General features: G+C 43.1%; 1 protein-coding gene across 1 annotated transcript in view; it reads left to right on the top strand.

Moving 5' to 3' along the window:
* LOC111155004 (phospholipase C like 2) overlaps nucleotides 1-14,026 on the top strand; it is a 210,105-nt gene that overhangs the window by 155,348 nt on the left and 40,731 nt on the right.

The following is a 14,026-nucleotide window of genomic DNA, read 5'->3' as shown; positions in this document are numbered from 1 at the left end:
CTTACCACACTTCTTCATCTCCTGTGCCCGCCACCCAGTCGCATTTTAAGATTCCCACAACCACCATCATACTAACAGAATTCCTCCTAAGTGTGGTCCAAATCTCCTGGGGATGCTTGTTTTAAATGCTGTTCCTTTGCCTCACCACCAACAGTGAATCTGAGGGGATAGAGCTTAGGAATTTGCACCTGAATGAGGACATTCAGGTTTTTGAGAACCTCTCTTTCAAGGGTGGAGTGGAGCAGGCCCCCCTCTGGGGTTCACACTCCACAAAGGGAGAAAAACTCTTCAGACACAGACATGTACTTGGTCGTGTGATTGGTTGGCACCCGAGTTGTCTTCTCCAGGGGTGGATCCCTTTTTCCTAACATGCCTTTCGTGGGTGAAAGTTCTCCACAAACGAAGGGGAGGGAATTTGGTGGGGATGCTTGCCCTTCCTGAGATACCTGTCCTGTGAGCAAATCCCAAAGCTATGCTTTCTCGTCACTTCTTCCTCCCTCCTCCTTTGTAAACCCACAGAGTCTAAAAGCATCACTTTTCATTTAAAAAGGAACTCTCGGGTCATCTCCATAGGAAGGGCCAGGCTGCTGTCAATTCTGGTACTCCTATACACTTTTCTTTTTTTTTTTTTTTGCTACTGTTCTATTACACTGGCCTATTAAAGCTGAGAAGAACCACAATTCAAATAAAGTCCACAGATAAATCGTCTCCCTCAGGCAAATACCAGAAGTTTATATATATATGTGTACACCTAATCGATATCTTCGGGTCTAAAATAAATAGTCCAAATGATCTCTAAGGCTTTTTCAGCTCTCAAATTTTATGGTCTACAAGCCCCATAATATAATAGAAATAAGGCATTGTAGTGAGCAAAAGTGAACAAATGCGTTCTAAGAATGTTTAAACAATATTTAGAGATATATCTTCTTACAGGAATAAGGAGTTTAAAGCAACTTTAATTAACCCGTATTCTTTCATTACAGGTCAGTCAGTGCCATGTCAAAAACGTGTCATTATACATGTTAACATAGGATAGGAAGAACACAGTCATGCATTTGCGAAATGTGTTCAATGATAAGATATGCTAATTATTTATTAAAGTTGCAAAGAAAATTAATAATAATGAAAGGACTTGAAAGAATGCAGGATCCATGGAGGCAGAACAGAAGGAACAGGGCTTTCTAGGTGGGCCGAAGTGTAGAAGGCCTCATTACCGAGCTGTGCTTTCTGCGCACATGAAATATATCACCCTGGTCTAAGGGAAGTACTTGCTTCTGGAAGCAGCAGAAATTAGGTTTGGAAATAGAGCTTGCTTCAAATGATGGAAGCCTTTTAATTCAAGGATTAAGTATTTGGGGTTGCCTTTCTAGACCAGCATTTCTCAAAGCTTGATTCAAGGAACACTGATCGCGCTCCTCAGCAAAGGATCTCATCATCAACTTTTCATAACAATTTTACTCCCCTTTGGATATTCTCAGTACACATTACCGTGCTAAATATCCTCCAGTTTAGCTCAGCCTGTCCTGAACTTACATTCTTATAAAACCCTTGTTTCGAGTTCTGTCAGTGTCTTAATGCTTTAGGAAACTGCTGTAGGTGGTGGGAATGTGAAATAGTTTGGGACAGGCTCAGGGCCTCATTGATTGACTCATCTCTGCCCTTTGCCCTCCACATTCAGATGCTCCTCCCAGCAAAGGAATGTGGATGCTTGCAATGTGAGAACAGGAAGGAGTTGACTGCGAATACCTGTGTCAGGTCTGGTGAGCATGATCACAGTAGGGCGTCACTGCTATAACAAATACCACGGACAGCACTGTTTATAAACAACAGAAATGTATTTCCTGCAGATCTAGAGGCTGGGGAGTTTCAGATTACCGTGACAGCAGATTTGATAGGTGGCGGGTCATGGTCCAGTTCCTGGTTGGTAGATAGCACCTTCTTGCTGTGTCCCCACGTGGTGCGAGGGTCTAGGGAACTCTCTGGGATCCCTTTCCTAAGGATACTAATCCCATTCATGAAGGCTCTACCCTCATGACCTAAGCAGCTCTCCAAAGTCCCACTTCCTAAATACCATCACACTGGACATTAGAATTACAAAATATAAATTCAGAGGAGGGCACAAAAATGCAGACCTTAGTGGATGGTCCAGTGGAAAAAGCTAGTAAGCTGTTGAAGCAACTATAATGAAGCTTGGGATGGAGTCAGGCTTACAGATAGAACTGGTATCATCCATATGGAAGAGTTACTTGCTTGGATGAGTTCTCTAAGGAACAAGGTGTTGGGAGGAAATATGAAAATCCAGGGACATGATTATGAACCCCTAATTCAGTACTGGTTATTTTACTTTAACCTCAAGTCATAAAAGCATTCCTAGCACACCTGATACCAAGCAATTGGCTTACTGTGTTTTCTTACAACTTGAATATAAACTCCTTGGGGCAGGAATTTACTTATCACATATCCCAAACTCCAACAACAGTGCCCAGCATTCAGCAAATATATGTTGAGTTGAATTGAATGTTGAATGCTGCACTCATTCGATCATTCTTATTCACCAGACACTTACAAGGTCCTTACTCCCAGTGCGACAGAAGCTGGGGACTTTGCTCCCTGTCCCCAGGGGACTTGGGCAGAAGTTCCAGAGACAGGCCTGTAAAGAGAACCCCACTGCACAGCGTACTTCACACGGTAGCAAGAGGGCACGCCCTCCACAGCACGCCCTGCGATCAACTCCATCCTGGGTGATCAGCGAACCAGATCTCAGAACAGCAGCTGAGTCCTGCAAGTGGTTTTTCTGGGAATAAGGCAGACCGGGACAGAAATTCCAGGCAGGCAGGCAGGAGGGCATGTGCAGGGTGACACAGGATGGCCCATGCCAGCAGTGGCCGTGACAAAGGCAGGAGCACCAACTGTGGTTGGAGGTCCGGGCAGGGACAGCACAAACCCGGAAGCCTGGACATAACCTTGAACGACAAGGAAAAACTTGATATATCAGTACTGCATAAAAAGAATTCTATATAGCAAAAACTATCAGAAGCGAAGTTGCAGCAAAAACTACAAACAGAAAAAATGTAAGCGATACATATCACAAAGGACTAATACTTCTGCTCTGTGAGGAACCCCTCAAATCAGTAAGAAAAAGGCCAACAACCCTATATTCTTTGCAAAGAATTTGAACATAGTGCATGATAACAGAACTCAGAAGACTGAAAACAAAATGAAAAGATGCTAAGCCTCTTTCGTCAAAGGTGTAGAGCTGTTCCAGGTATGGGGAATACAGTCATGAATAAAAAGTCTAAACCCCTGCCTTCGTGAAGCCGAGATCTAGTTGTGGAAGACAGAAAAGAAATGAAAAGCAAATAGATAAAACATTTAGGTGTCAGGCAGTGGTGAGTGTTTCATAAACAAGGGGCAGAGAAGGGGAGAGAGCGTGCCAGGAGAGCGGGCAGGGCGGCGTTTTTAATTAAAGTCCTCACTGAAGCGCTCAGTGAGTTCTGATGGGAACATGATTGGAGGTGGAGAGCAAGCTTTCCACACATCTGGGAAAGGGATGATCCCGGGAAGAGGGGCTGTGGAGGCAGAGGCCTTGAGGTGAGGGTGGTCCATGTATCAGTGGAGGAATTAGTAGCCAGTGTGGCTGCAGTGTCTGCAGGACAGGGAGGGGTGGGGGGTGGGGGTGGGAGGGAGGGAGGGTAGAACCAGCATGAACAATGAGCCAGAGCTAACAGGAGGCCAGACACATGGGCTGGCTTTGTTCTCAGTGAGGTGAGCAGTCTTTTCCTGGGTCTGAGCGGATGACTTGAGGATAGGGCATGGGGGCAAGAACAGCGGCCGGAAGACCATTCAGGAAGCTTTTGCAACAATCCAGCCCCGTCTGTGATTATGGTTTGATGGGTGGTAGTTGGGTGGAATGAGGCAAAATGGCTATATACTGGATATTCGGCTATATTCTGGATATGTAGATTGGATGTGGGTAGGAGGGAAGAAAGAGGGAAGTCAGTATGACTGCAGGATTGGGGGCTGGAAAGTAGACACTGCTCTTCACTTAGGTGGGAGGACTGAGCAGGAGAGGCTTGAGAGGGAAGGGCAAGGATTTGGTTTGAACAGGGTAAGTTATGCCTAGTTGAATTCCACGTCTAAAGTTCAGGTGAGGGGTCCAGACTAGAGGTAATGAGTTTGGAATCCATAAGCACAAAGTGATCTTTTAAGCCTAGAGACCATCGTCATCTAAGAAGAGACTGGGTGGAGAAGATGGAGCCCTGGCCCTCCACCATTTAGCTGTCGGTGGGAGGGGTGCCTGTGGAAGACCAAGCACAGGAGGTGTGGATGCAGCCAGACAGGCAGGAGGAGAACACTGTGATCTTCTAGACGTTGAGTTGAAGTGAGGTATTTCAAGGAGATTCCACTTTTCACGCATCAGATCCAAACGTTCATATCCAAGACTGCAAAGTTCCATCACACAGGGGTCATGATGGATTGGTGAGGCTAAAGGGGAAAATGATACCTGTCACATTGTTGGGGGTCCACACCTGGGGAGGGCCGTATGGCAGTAAATGCCAGATTTACAAGTTATGTACACGTTGAACCAACAATTCCATTCTTTCAGAGTTTATTCTACAGATACAATCACATACTTGAGGAAGGACAATGTGTATAGAATTTTCTTTGCAACACTGAGAACAGGCTAAATGTTACCCTAAGGGCCCTCGTTAGATACATTCTGATAAATCCACATAATAGAACACTGTGCTAGCATAAAAAAGAATAAAATCTAAATCTGTATATATACATTCTCCTGCCCCCAAAGGTGCTATGGATTACACATGCACAAGGAAGATCTTATAAGTACGTATAGGTTAAATCTATATATATAGTTTTCAAAGTCAAACAGTGTGTGCTGTTTGCTAACATTTGTTTTAAAAGGTGGGGTAGGAGAATAGGGCCCTGTGTGTTTGTGAGGGTGTGAGTCTGTCTGGGAGGATTCGTAAGGGGGAGTCGACAGCAGGTGCCTCATGGGATGGGAGCAAGAAGACTGGCGGCTGGGGAAAGGAGAGAGAACTCCGTATACCAGTGTAGACTTTTTAAATTGCTGAGTCATATCACAGTAATATCTGTTCAAAAATTTAGATAAGAAGAGGTACAAAAAGCAAGGGAGGCATGGACAGGGTAAGGTGAGGAGGCCCGGTGTGCTGTGGTGATCGTGTCACACTGAGCTAGAAAGACAGGATCCAATTTAAGAGTGGCAATCCAAGTAAAGGTGTCCTAGGTTTAAAAAGAAACTAATCTTTGAGATAATTGGGGTGAAGAAGGCCTTTTTACTTCTCAGCGAAATGAAATGGGGAGGGTCCTGCTAACCGCCTCATGGCTCCTGCGACCCCAGCCCTCGTGCTTCACGTGGCCGCATGATAAGGATGGTGGCCCGGCACTTGGATTCCGCACAGGCCTGAAAGTTATGCAACTTCCTCTCACCTCGATTTAGCCAGATGGAGCAGGCTGGCAGAGGAAGGAAAACCTCCCTCGTGCAATTCATTCACAAAGTGTGCCGCTGTGGATGTGGCATTCTGGGGATCTTGTCATCCATCTGGGTTTCAGGGATATATTTAAGAGACCTGGTTTATCTATCCCACCTCATGTGGAACGGGATTTAACAGCTCAGAAATCCATCTTAAAATAATTTGGCTTTTGTTAATGCCAAGATTGGAAAGAAGGCCAAGAAAAAGAGACTACCAACTGGAACTGTATGAAAAATAATTAGGCATTTCCATGTCTCTGTGGGGATTATAGTGTAAAGGCCCACGTGTTAGCAGCACACACAAACTTCAAGCCCCTGGAGTCTGGGGGCAGAGTGTAGAGTTTACAAAGGCTGTGTATTTTAACGGGTGCTGTAATTAAATTAGTTGGAAAAAAAAAAATCAGACAACCGTATTTTGTGTTCAAGATACTTTGATGTGCCACAAGGCACGTGCAGAGCATGCTTATTAAGGTACTTTTAATATTGTTGATAAATCATCCTCTTGAATGAGGTCCCAGATAGACCTGTGTTATATGGAATTCCATCTTCCAGGAAATATCTCACTATACCCAACTTGGGAAATTTGAAATAAAATATAAATATATATTTCTTTTGTCACCATTTGAAAGATTTTGCACTTTGCTTATGGTTTCTATTTTCAACACATAAAAAAATATTTTTGCACTGGTTGTGTTTGTGATAAAAGTTTTTTAGGGCAGCAAAGTAAATTTTCAGTTGAAAAACTAATCTTTAAGTATATAAGTTTAAGGGGTGCCTGGGTGGCTCAGTGGTTTAAAGCCTCTGCCTTCAGTTCAGATCATGATCCCAGGGTCCTGGGATCGAGCCCCATATCGGGCTTTCCGCTCAACGGGGACCCTGCTTTCTCTTCTCTCTCTCTCTCTGCCTGCCTCTCTGCCTATTTGTGATCCCTGTCTGTGAAATAAATAAATAATATCTTTTTTTAGAAAAAGGTATATAAGTTTAAGATCAATATGTTTCTCTAAGTATTTTTTTAATTGTATTTGTTTCTAAAAATATTTAGCCTTGCACTACATGGTGTATTTTAGAGTCATATCATTTAAATCAGTAGAGAAAATCCCAACCAGAATGTTTGAAAGGTCATCTGCTTTATGTTTGGCATGAAGAAATGGCATTCGTTTTAATCGAAGAGGAAATGATGCCATGTTTCTTGAGTCTCCCTTCCCTTCCAAGCAAAAGCCTCTTTTTCATATCTTAGTTATTTATTGTATGTTTCATGTATTTTTACATTTCTATTTTATTTTTATGGCTGTTTGGCTTTCATCTAAGTTTATCTGTGATAGGAAGCAGGAAATTTAATAGAAGCTCTAGTATGCCCTATTCTTTGCAGTTTTAGTAACGTGCTCAGTTAACTTAATTGTATCATCCTGGAAAATTTATACTTATTTATTAATTTTTATAAAACATACTTAATCTGTCAGCTTTACATTTTATTTTTGGTCATAAAGCTTTAAGCCCTTCCCAAAAGAAACTCTTTAAAAAATTTAGATTATAAAGTATTTTGAAATAATAATTGGAAAATTATATGAAACCAATACCTATGTGTACAAAAATTTTTAGCTGTTTAGATTTTCAAGAGATGACATGGAAAGAAATGACAAATTTCCAAAATTAGTTCTTAACATTAAAGAAAACAAATCATAGGGGCGCCTGGGTGGCTCAGTGGGTTAAAGCCTCTGCCTTTGGCTTGGGTCATGGTCCCAGGGTCCTGGGATCAAACCCCGCATCAGGCTCTCTGTTGCATGAGGAGCCTGTTTCCTCCTCTCTCTCTGCCTGCCTCTCTGCCTACTTGTGATTTCTGTCAAGTGAATAAATAAAATCTTAAAAAAAAAAAAACCTTTAAAAACAAACAAACAATAAAAAAAAAAAGAAAAAAAAATCATATACTTTTGTATGGCCAGACCAATTTTTAAAAAAAATTAATATTACAGCTAAAAATGGAAAGATTAAATGACTTATTCAATTCCCACCGTGGACACCTGACCCTGTTCTTTGTTCACATGGTCTATCTCTTCCATTCCCTTAGGCCAGGATGGAACTAAACTCTCATAGAAGTCACCTGAGTATGGGTTTTCCCTTTGTCCTTTCTCTGCTGCTGGATCACCAGCTCTTCACTTCCTTATTTCTCAAGTTCATTACCACCAAGGAATTTGAGCAGATTTTCTTCTTGGTTAACATTCCTGAAGAAAAATAATTCACATCTTTTCCCTGGAAACAGAAACCTGGGGTCATGGAGTCAGGGGAACCTAACTGTAGGTTCTTTGGCACAGAGTAGCCAGGGCTCAAAGACAATCCTTTTGGCAAAAGAGCCGTCACAGCGGGCCTGGCCTGGGCTGTACATGAGACATGACCATTCTCTCTGCTTTCTGGCTCATTTCCCCCAGGCTTTTGTCCTTGTTCCCGTGCACTTCATTGGGTTTGCGTAACAGATGCTCACAGTCTGCAAACTTTAATGCCTTTATACACACCATGTATTTTGACTGTTAAATAGTATAGCCCATTGCAATTGGATAGCGTGTCACCCTTTTCAAAAAACAGTTTATCTAGTTACTATTGGTTTTCAAATGAAGTTTCCTAAAACTTACAAAGATTTCCATTTCTTTGGCCAGAATTAACTGTTATCTCTTGTCTTACGTGGGTGGCAACATCCTGGTAGAATCGAGGAATCCTGTTTCCTTTCCCTACCTCCGTAGTTGTCCCGACATGTTGTAAATGTTTGTTAGGCCACACTTTCTTTGAGGCTCTTATACTGCCATTGAGTGTAAATCAGACAAGGAAATGGGACATAACCTATAGGAAAAATATAAGATACTGTGAATAGCAACACACAGCCCTAAAATACACAGATTTATGAATAAAGTGTGTTGGTGGCATATTTGGAAGGTACCGGAAACCTACAGGGAAATGCAACGTGTTCCTGAAAGAAGAAAAATGATCCCACTTCTTTTTCCCTCCTTATTATTGGCCTGGCTTCTATTTTTGAACCCGGAGATTGTTTTCACGGTAGGGATTCTTGTCACTAAGCCGCGGTAGACATGCGTACAAGAGCCCACGACCCCTCCCTTCTCCCCAGCCCCTGTCTGGGGGCTCTCTCCAAGTCCACCGCCACGCTCAGGCCACAGAAGCTAAGAGCTGTGTTTTGTAAGAACATTAGAACTCTTTGGTCTTAAATCTGCAGTTTCGAAACCTCCAAATAATGATTTTGCAGATGATCACAAAAGAAATTTTCTCAGGATCAACAAAATTCTCATTATTTTCAGAAACATACAGGATTTTTGTTTTTTGGGTTTTTTTTTTTTTTAACCTATAATTCATCAATGAGAAGTACTGTGTTTTAGAGCTAAAAAGCCCTCTCTTTCACCCGCTAATGCCCCAGGTGAATATACAGTTTGCATAGAAAGCCGCCTTGGTGTGCCTCTTCCCACATGCTGGCAGGGCTGTACCCTCCATCGTGTCTGTGGAGGGAGCGACAGGTGCAGTGCTCTATTCTTTCTACTTTCTCAGAAGCTGGTTTGGGGGATTCTGCATCTTCTTACCCTTTTAAGAATCCTAAAGGCAGGGCATCTGGGTGGCTCAGTTGTTAAGCTTCTGCCTTCAGGGCTCAGGTCATTATCCCAGGATGCTGGGATCAAGCCCCGCATTGCATTGCATAGGGCTCCCTGCTCATCGGGAAGCCTGCTTCTCCCTCTCCCACTCCCCCTGCTTGTGTTCTCTCTCTCTCTCTCTCTTGCTGTGTCTCTATCAAGTAAATAAATACAATCTTAAAAAAAAAAAAAAGAAGGCTTCACTTGAGCTAAAAGCTAGCTGTGAGGGCTGCCTCTAAACACTGCGCCTATGTAAATGAACAGTCCCCTCCCAGATCGCAGGGGCTTTCACTCTAAAATACAGGTAATACACCAGGCAGATAAAAGAAACGCTGCTAACTGGTAAACGAGGAACGTGCAAATATGTCTGGTATTTAGTCTGTGTAACTGCACGTCAGTTTGGTTAATAGTGTAGTTAGTAGGAAGGCAGGATGTAGGGCTGAGCTGTGTAGGCTAACACAAGAATAGCTGGCAGAAGAGGCCAGGTCCCCTTTCTAAACAAAGGCATCCTGAGGCCCAGCCTGCCTGCAGCGGGTACAGTTGAGCTGGGGGGTGGGGGTGGGCTGGCATGCCCTGCCTCCCTGGCTCCGCCTGCCCGCTACCTGCCTACTGGGGAGAGAGTTAAGCAGAGAGCCTCTCCTGAATCAGCATCCAGGGTTCTTATCGGTTCATTTAGAACATTAAGGTAGTAGGGATCAAGAGCAGGAAATGAGCAAGGGCTCCCCGTCCACCTTACTACGTAGCTTTCCAATGGAATTGCTTACAATTGTACAGTAAGGTTCAAGGGTGATCAGCGCTACCTAGGACATATTTATTATCTGCTCCTTTTCTATGCAGTTACCTAAGTGAAAAACACCGAGGGGACTTACTCAGGGTTTCAGAAATTTAAATTTGTCTGATTTTTAATTTTTCAATTACTTTGTAAGATGAAACAATCCAGTCTTAAATGATCAGTTGGTTGTAATTTATTCAGAGAATTTGACATGTTAATACATAGACTGTAGACGCCTCCTAAATCTCCCATGCATGGTGTCTGTTTCCTAGTACAAAGGTCCTGCTTTGATAGTTTTCCTACAGAGTTTATTTTGGCCTCAATTTAAAAAGCAGCTGTTGTAATGTATTCTCACATCATCATTTTAATGCTGTTGTCCTATTTGCTATCCTGATGCCTCTAAACTCAGCCATTGTGTTCCAGAACAAATCTATAAATATTTCTTGATGAAAGAGTTGCCAGTGAGTTGATAATATGAGCACTAGTTCCCTTACCTCAGATTGTTCCCCATACTTCTCAAAATCTCGTTTTTTGCAGAATGATCAGTAACAGGTCTAAGCACTGGGTTTTAGTAGAGCTCAACCCTGCATATAGTCAAATGACCTACACATGGTGTGTGATCAATAAATGTTATTCTCTGACCGATTGCCCACCCCAGGCTCTTCCTGGTGCTGGTTAACACCCATCTCCACCCCCCTCAAACTCTAATTGAAGAAAAAGCATTTTAAAACAAAAACAACTTGGCTTCCTTGTGGGGGTTGGGGCAGGGGTGAGAGAGGTGCTAACTTAGTCTCAAAAGTTTTGCTTATTAGATTTTCACCAGTTGCTTTAAATCTCACTCTGCTCTTTAGACAGAATGGTATAACTTACGGACGGAGAAGAGGTATATATATAAGTGCTATCTTAATAAGTTAAACACTTTCTCATTGGCTCATGTTTCTTTGCTGAAAATAATGTGGAAAATAGGGAGAAAGTTACTTAACATCTAAACTAGACAAGTTCTTTATACTCAATGTTGATATAAAGAACCAAAAAGACCTCCTGTGACACGTTAGAGTAGATTTCCTGATAATTTAATATCGAGGGACTAATGCAATTTGCATCTAATATAATTAGATTTCCTTGTTATGTAGGGGCTGACCCAGTTCGAACGCATAATCTCATTTGCTGTCCCTCTGTATTCCCTTAGAACTGGGTCAGTGCCTGCGCATTCGCCCTTACAGTACTCTACCTCACGGCATAATTATTGGATATGCATAACCATAGCATGAGCTCACAGTAAGGGTAGGGACTCTAGGGACTCTCGATTAGAAATAAGGCATGGCAGGGGCTCCTGGGTGGCTCAGTCATTAAGCTTCTGCCTTCCACTCAGGTCATGATCCCAGGGTCCTGGGATTGAGCCCCCCATCTGGCTCCCTGCTCAGTGGGAAGCCTGCTTCTCCCTCCCCCACTTCCCTGCTTGTGTTCCCTCTCTCACTGTGTTTCTCTCCATAAAATAAATAAGTAAAATCTTAAAAGTAAATAAATAAATAAAAGGAAGGAAGGCATGGTAGTTGGAAAAACCATGGGACATTGGGCTCGAACAAACCAGTATTCAAATCCTTCTTTCCCATTTCCTTGGGAAAGTGCTGTAGCCTCTCTCCAAGTTTCCTGTATAATACATGTAAAGCACCTGGCCAGTTGCCTTTCACTTCCCTCAGTTGTGTGCCCTTAGTCCTTGCCCTGGGCTTTTGCATATCATAGGGGGGAAAGTGAAAGGTATAGTCATGTTCTATGGGCCAAGGTCAGAATCCTTTGATTTCCTTAAAATCAACATATGCTTTGAATCAGTAGATTAGCAGGTGTTTGCAAATATCCATCTATAAGTTATTAATATAAAAAATTTCTTAAAGAAACCATTGTGTTATGCAGCAAGCTGAATAATGAATTATATAACAGTAGGACTGATCGTCCTGGCTGCTTTTTAAAGTTTCAGGTTTTATATATATGTATATATGCATATATATTTTTTGGTCAGGTTTTATATTTTTAACACAATTTTTCCAGTTTTCTCACCTTTTTAGCATGCATTTTTTAAAAAGATTTTATTTATTTATTTGACAGGCAGAGATCACAAGTAGGCAGAGAAGCAGGCAGAGAGAGAGGAGGAAGCAGGCTCCCTGCTGAGCAGAGAGCCTGATGCGGGGCTCCATCCCAGGACTCTGGGATCATGACCTGAGCCTAAGGCAGAGGCTTTAACCCACTGAGCCACCCAGGTGCTCCCTTTGCATGAATTTTTTTTTAAGATTTTATTTATTTATTTGTTTGAGAGAGAGAGAGAGAGCATGAGCGCACACAGGCAGACAGAGCAGCAGGCAGAGGCAGAGGGAGAAGCAGGCTCCCTGCCGAGCAAGGAGCCTGATGTGGGACTCGATCCCAGGATACTGGGATCATGACCTGAGCCGAAGGCAGCTGCTTTACCCACTGAGCCACCCAGGCGTCCCTTTGAATGCATTTTTAAAAGAATTTCATTACTAATACATTTAGTACTTCTGTATGGACTTTTATTGGACTACTGATATTTCAAGAGGGGAGAGAAGAGGGAATCATGTCGTCTCACTTTTCAGTAAACATATAAAATATGAGATTTTTAGACATAGCCATGTATTCAGCTACCCTTACTTCTTTACACATTTCCCTGTTTCTTCCTTATCGATATCATTTCTTTTTCATCATTTTAACTGTGTTTTTTCTTCCTTGAGTCCTCAGTCCTTCTCAGGGCAGCCCATCCTTTTACTGCCTCCGGCCCTGGGTTCTTCTTTCCTGCAGAAAGCTGCTAAAAATTGAGCGTAGATGTTTGTCTAAGCTCAGCACTCCCTCAGAGACCACACAGTTGTTTACCTTCTTGTTTATGGAGAGCTTCTCCCCCAGCAGTTCTCCGGTGTCTCTTCTCTCTCCTGAGTTCCAGCGACGAGTTCCATCCGCCATCCTCAGTGATGCTTGTAAGCCTGCATCGCCTCCTGATGAACAGAACAGAAACACTGAGTGTTCATGCCCTTCCTGAAATCCAGACCTTGCCTTAGTCCAGTTAAATCTTAACAGAAGAGCCAGCACATCAAGGTCTCACCACTCAGTCTTCACCGGGCCATGTTCTCAGAAGTGGGTCTGAGTCATCACAGCGCTCTCCAGGAATCTCCCAGATGTGGCCAGGGGAAAAAAGTGTGCACGTAGTTGCATGCCTGCAATTAAAGGCTCTCGCAAAAAAAACCCTGTAGATTGCTTCCCACTCATAGTTAGTTAGTTAGTGTGTGTGTGTGTGTGTGTGTGTGTGTGTGTGTATGCAGTATGCTAAGCCAAGAAGAATTAGACAGAGGGTATACAGCCCACTGTCTGCGCTGGGTCACCAGCATTGTGGGGGAGGGGTTTAGTTGATCAAGTTGGGAATGTTCTCAGGTACCATCACTGGCAAAAGAGAAGTTGGAGAAAAAGGGAGTGGTTAGTGTGGCAGTTTTCTAAACAGTGCAATGAATTTTACTGTTCATTCCTGAAACCAGTTATGTTGTTAAGCCTTTAGCAAGACAGGAATTGGAACCATCGTTCCCATTCAGTGAGGGGAAAAAAAAGAAGAAAAAAGACGAAATTGGCAGCTTTTACTGTATTTATCATATGTGTCAGCTTTAGCTTACTGTTGAAAGACACTGAGAAATGAGTTGCTGTCAATCACAGTATAAAGAGTTGCTCTGAAATGGTGCTGCATAGAAAGGGAGTTAGAAATTGGAATGCCCAACTGAGCAGTAACCTTGCACAGAGGAACACAGGAAATGTCTTACAAAGATTATGACTGCTCCACATTATTTGTAACAGCAAATGCTCTTGAAACAACCCAGTGTCCATCAGGAGGGGACTGGTTAAATACATCCTGGTTCATCCACTCAAGGAGTCCATGAGCTGTTAAAAAAAAAGTGAGGGGGGGCGCCTGGGTGGCTCAGTGGGTTAAGGCCTCTGCCTTCGGCTCGGATCATGATCTCAGGGTCCTGGGATCGAGCCCCGCGTCGGGCTCTCTGCTCGGTGGAGAGCCTGCTTCCCCCTCTCTCTCTGTCTGCCTCTCTGCCTACTTGTGATCTCTGTCTGTCAAATAAA

This window comes from Enhydra lutris, unplaced genomic scaffold (assembly GCF_002288905.1).
Source record: "Enhydra lutris kenyoni isolate GAN:26980312 unplaced genomic scaffold, ASM228890v2 scaffoldscaffold39, whole genome shotgun sequence".
In the NCBI taxonomy this organism is placed as follows: domain Eukaryota; kingdom Metazoa; phylum Chordata; class Mammalia; order Carnivora; family Mustelidae; genus Enhydra; species Enhydra lutris.
Note: the sequence above shows the minus strand (reverse complement) of the source record. Positions and strands in the feature narration are given on the sequence as shown.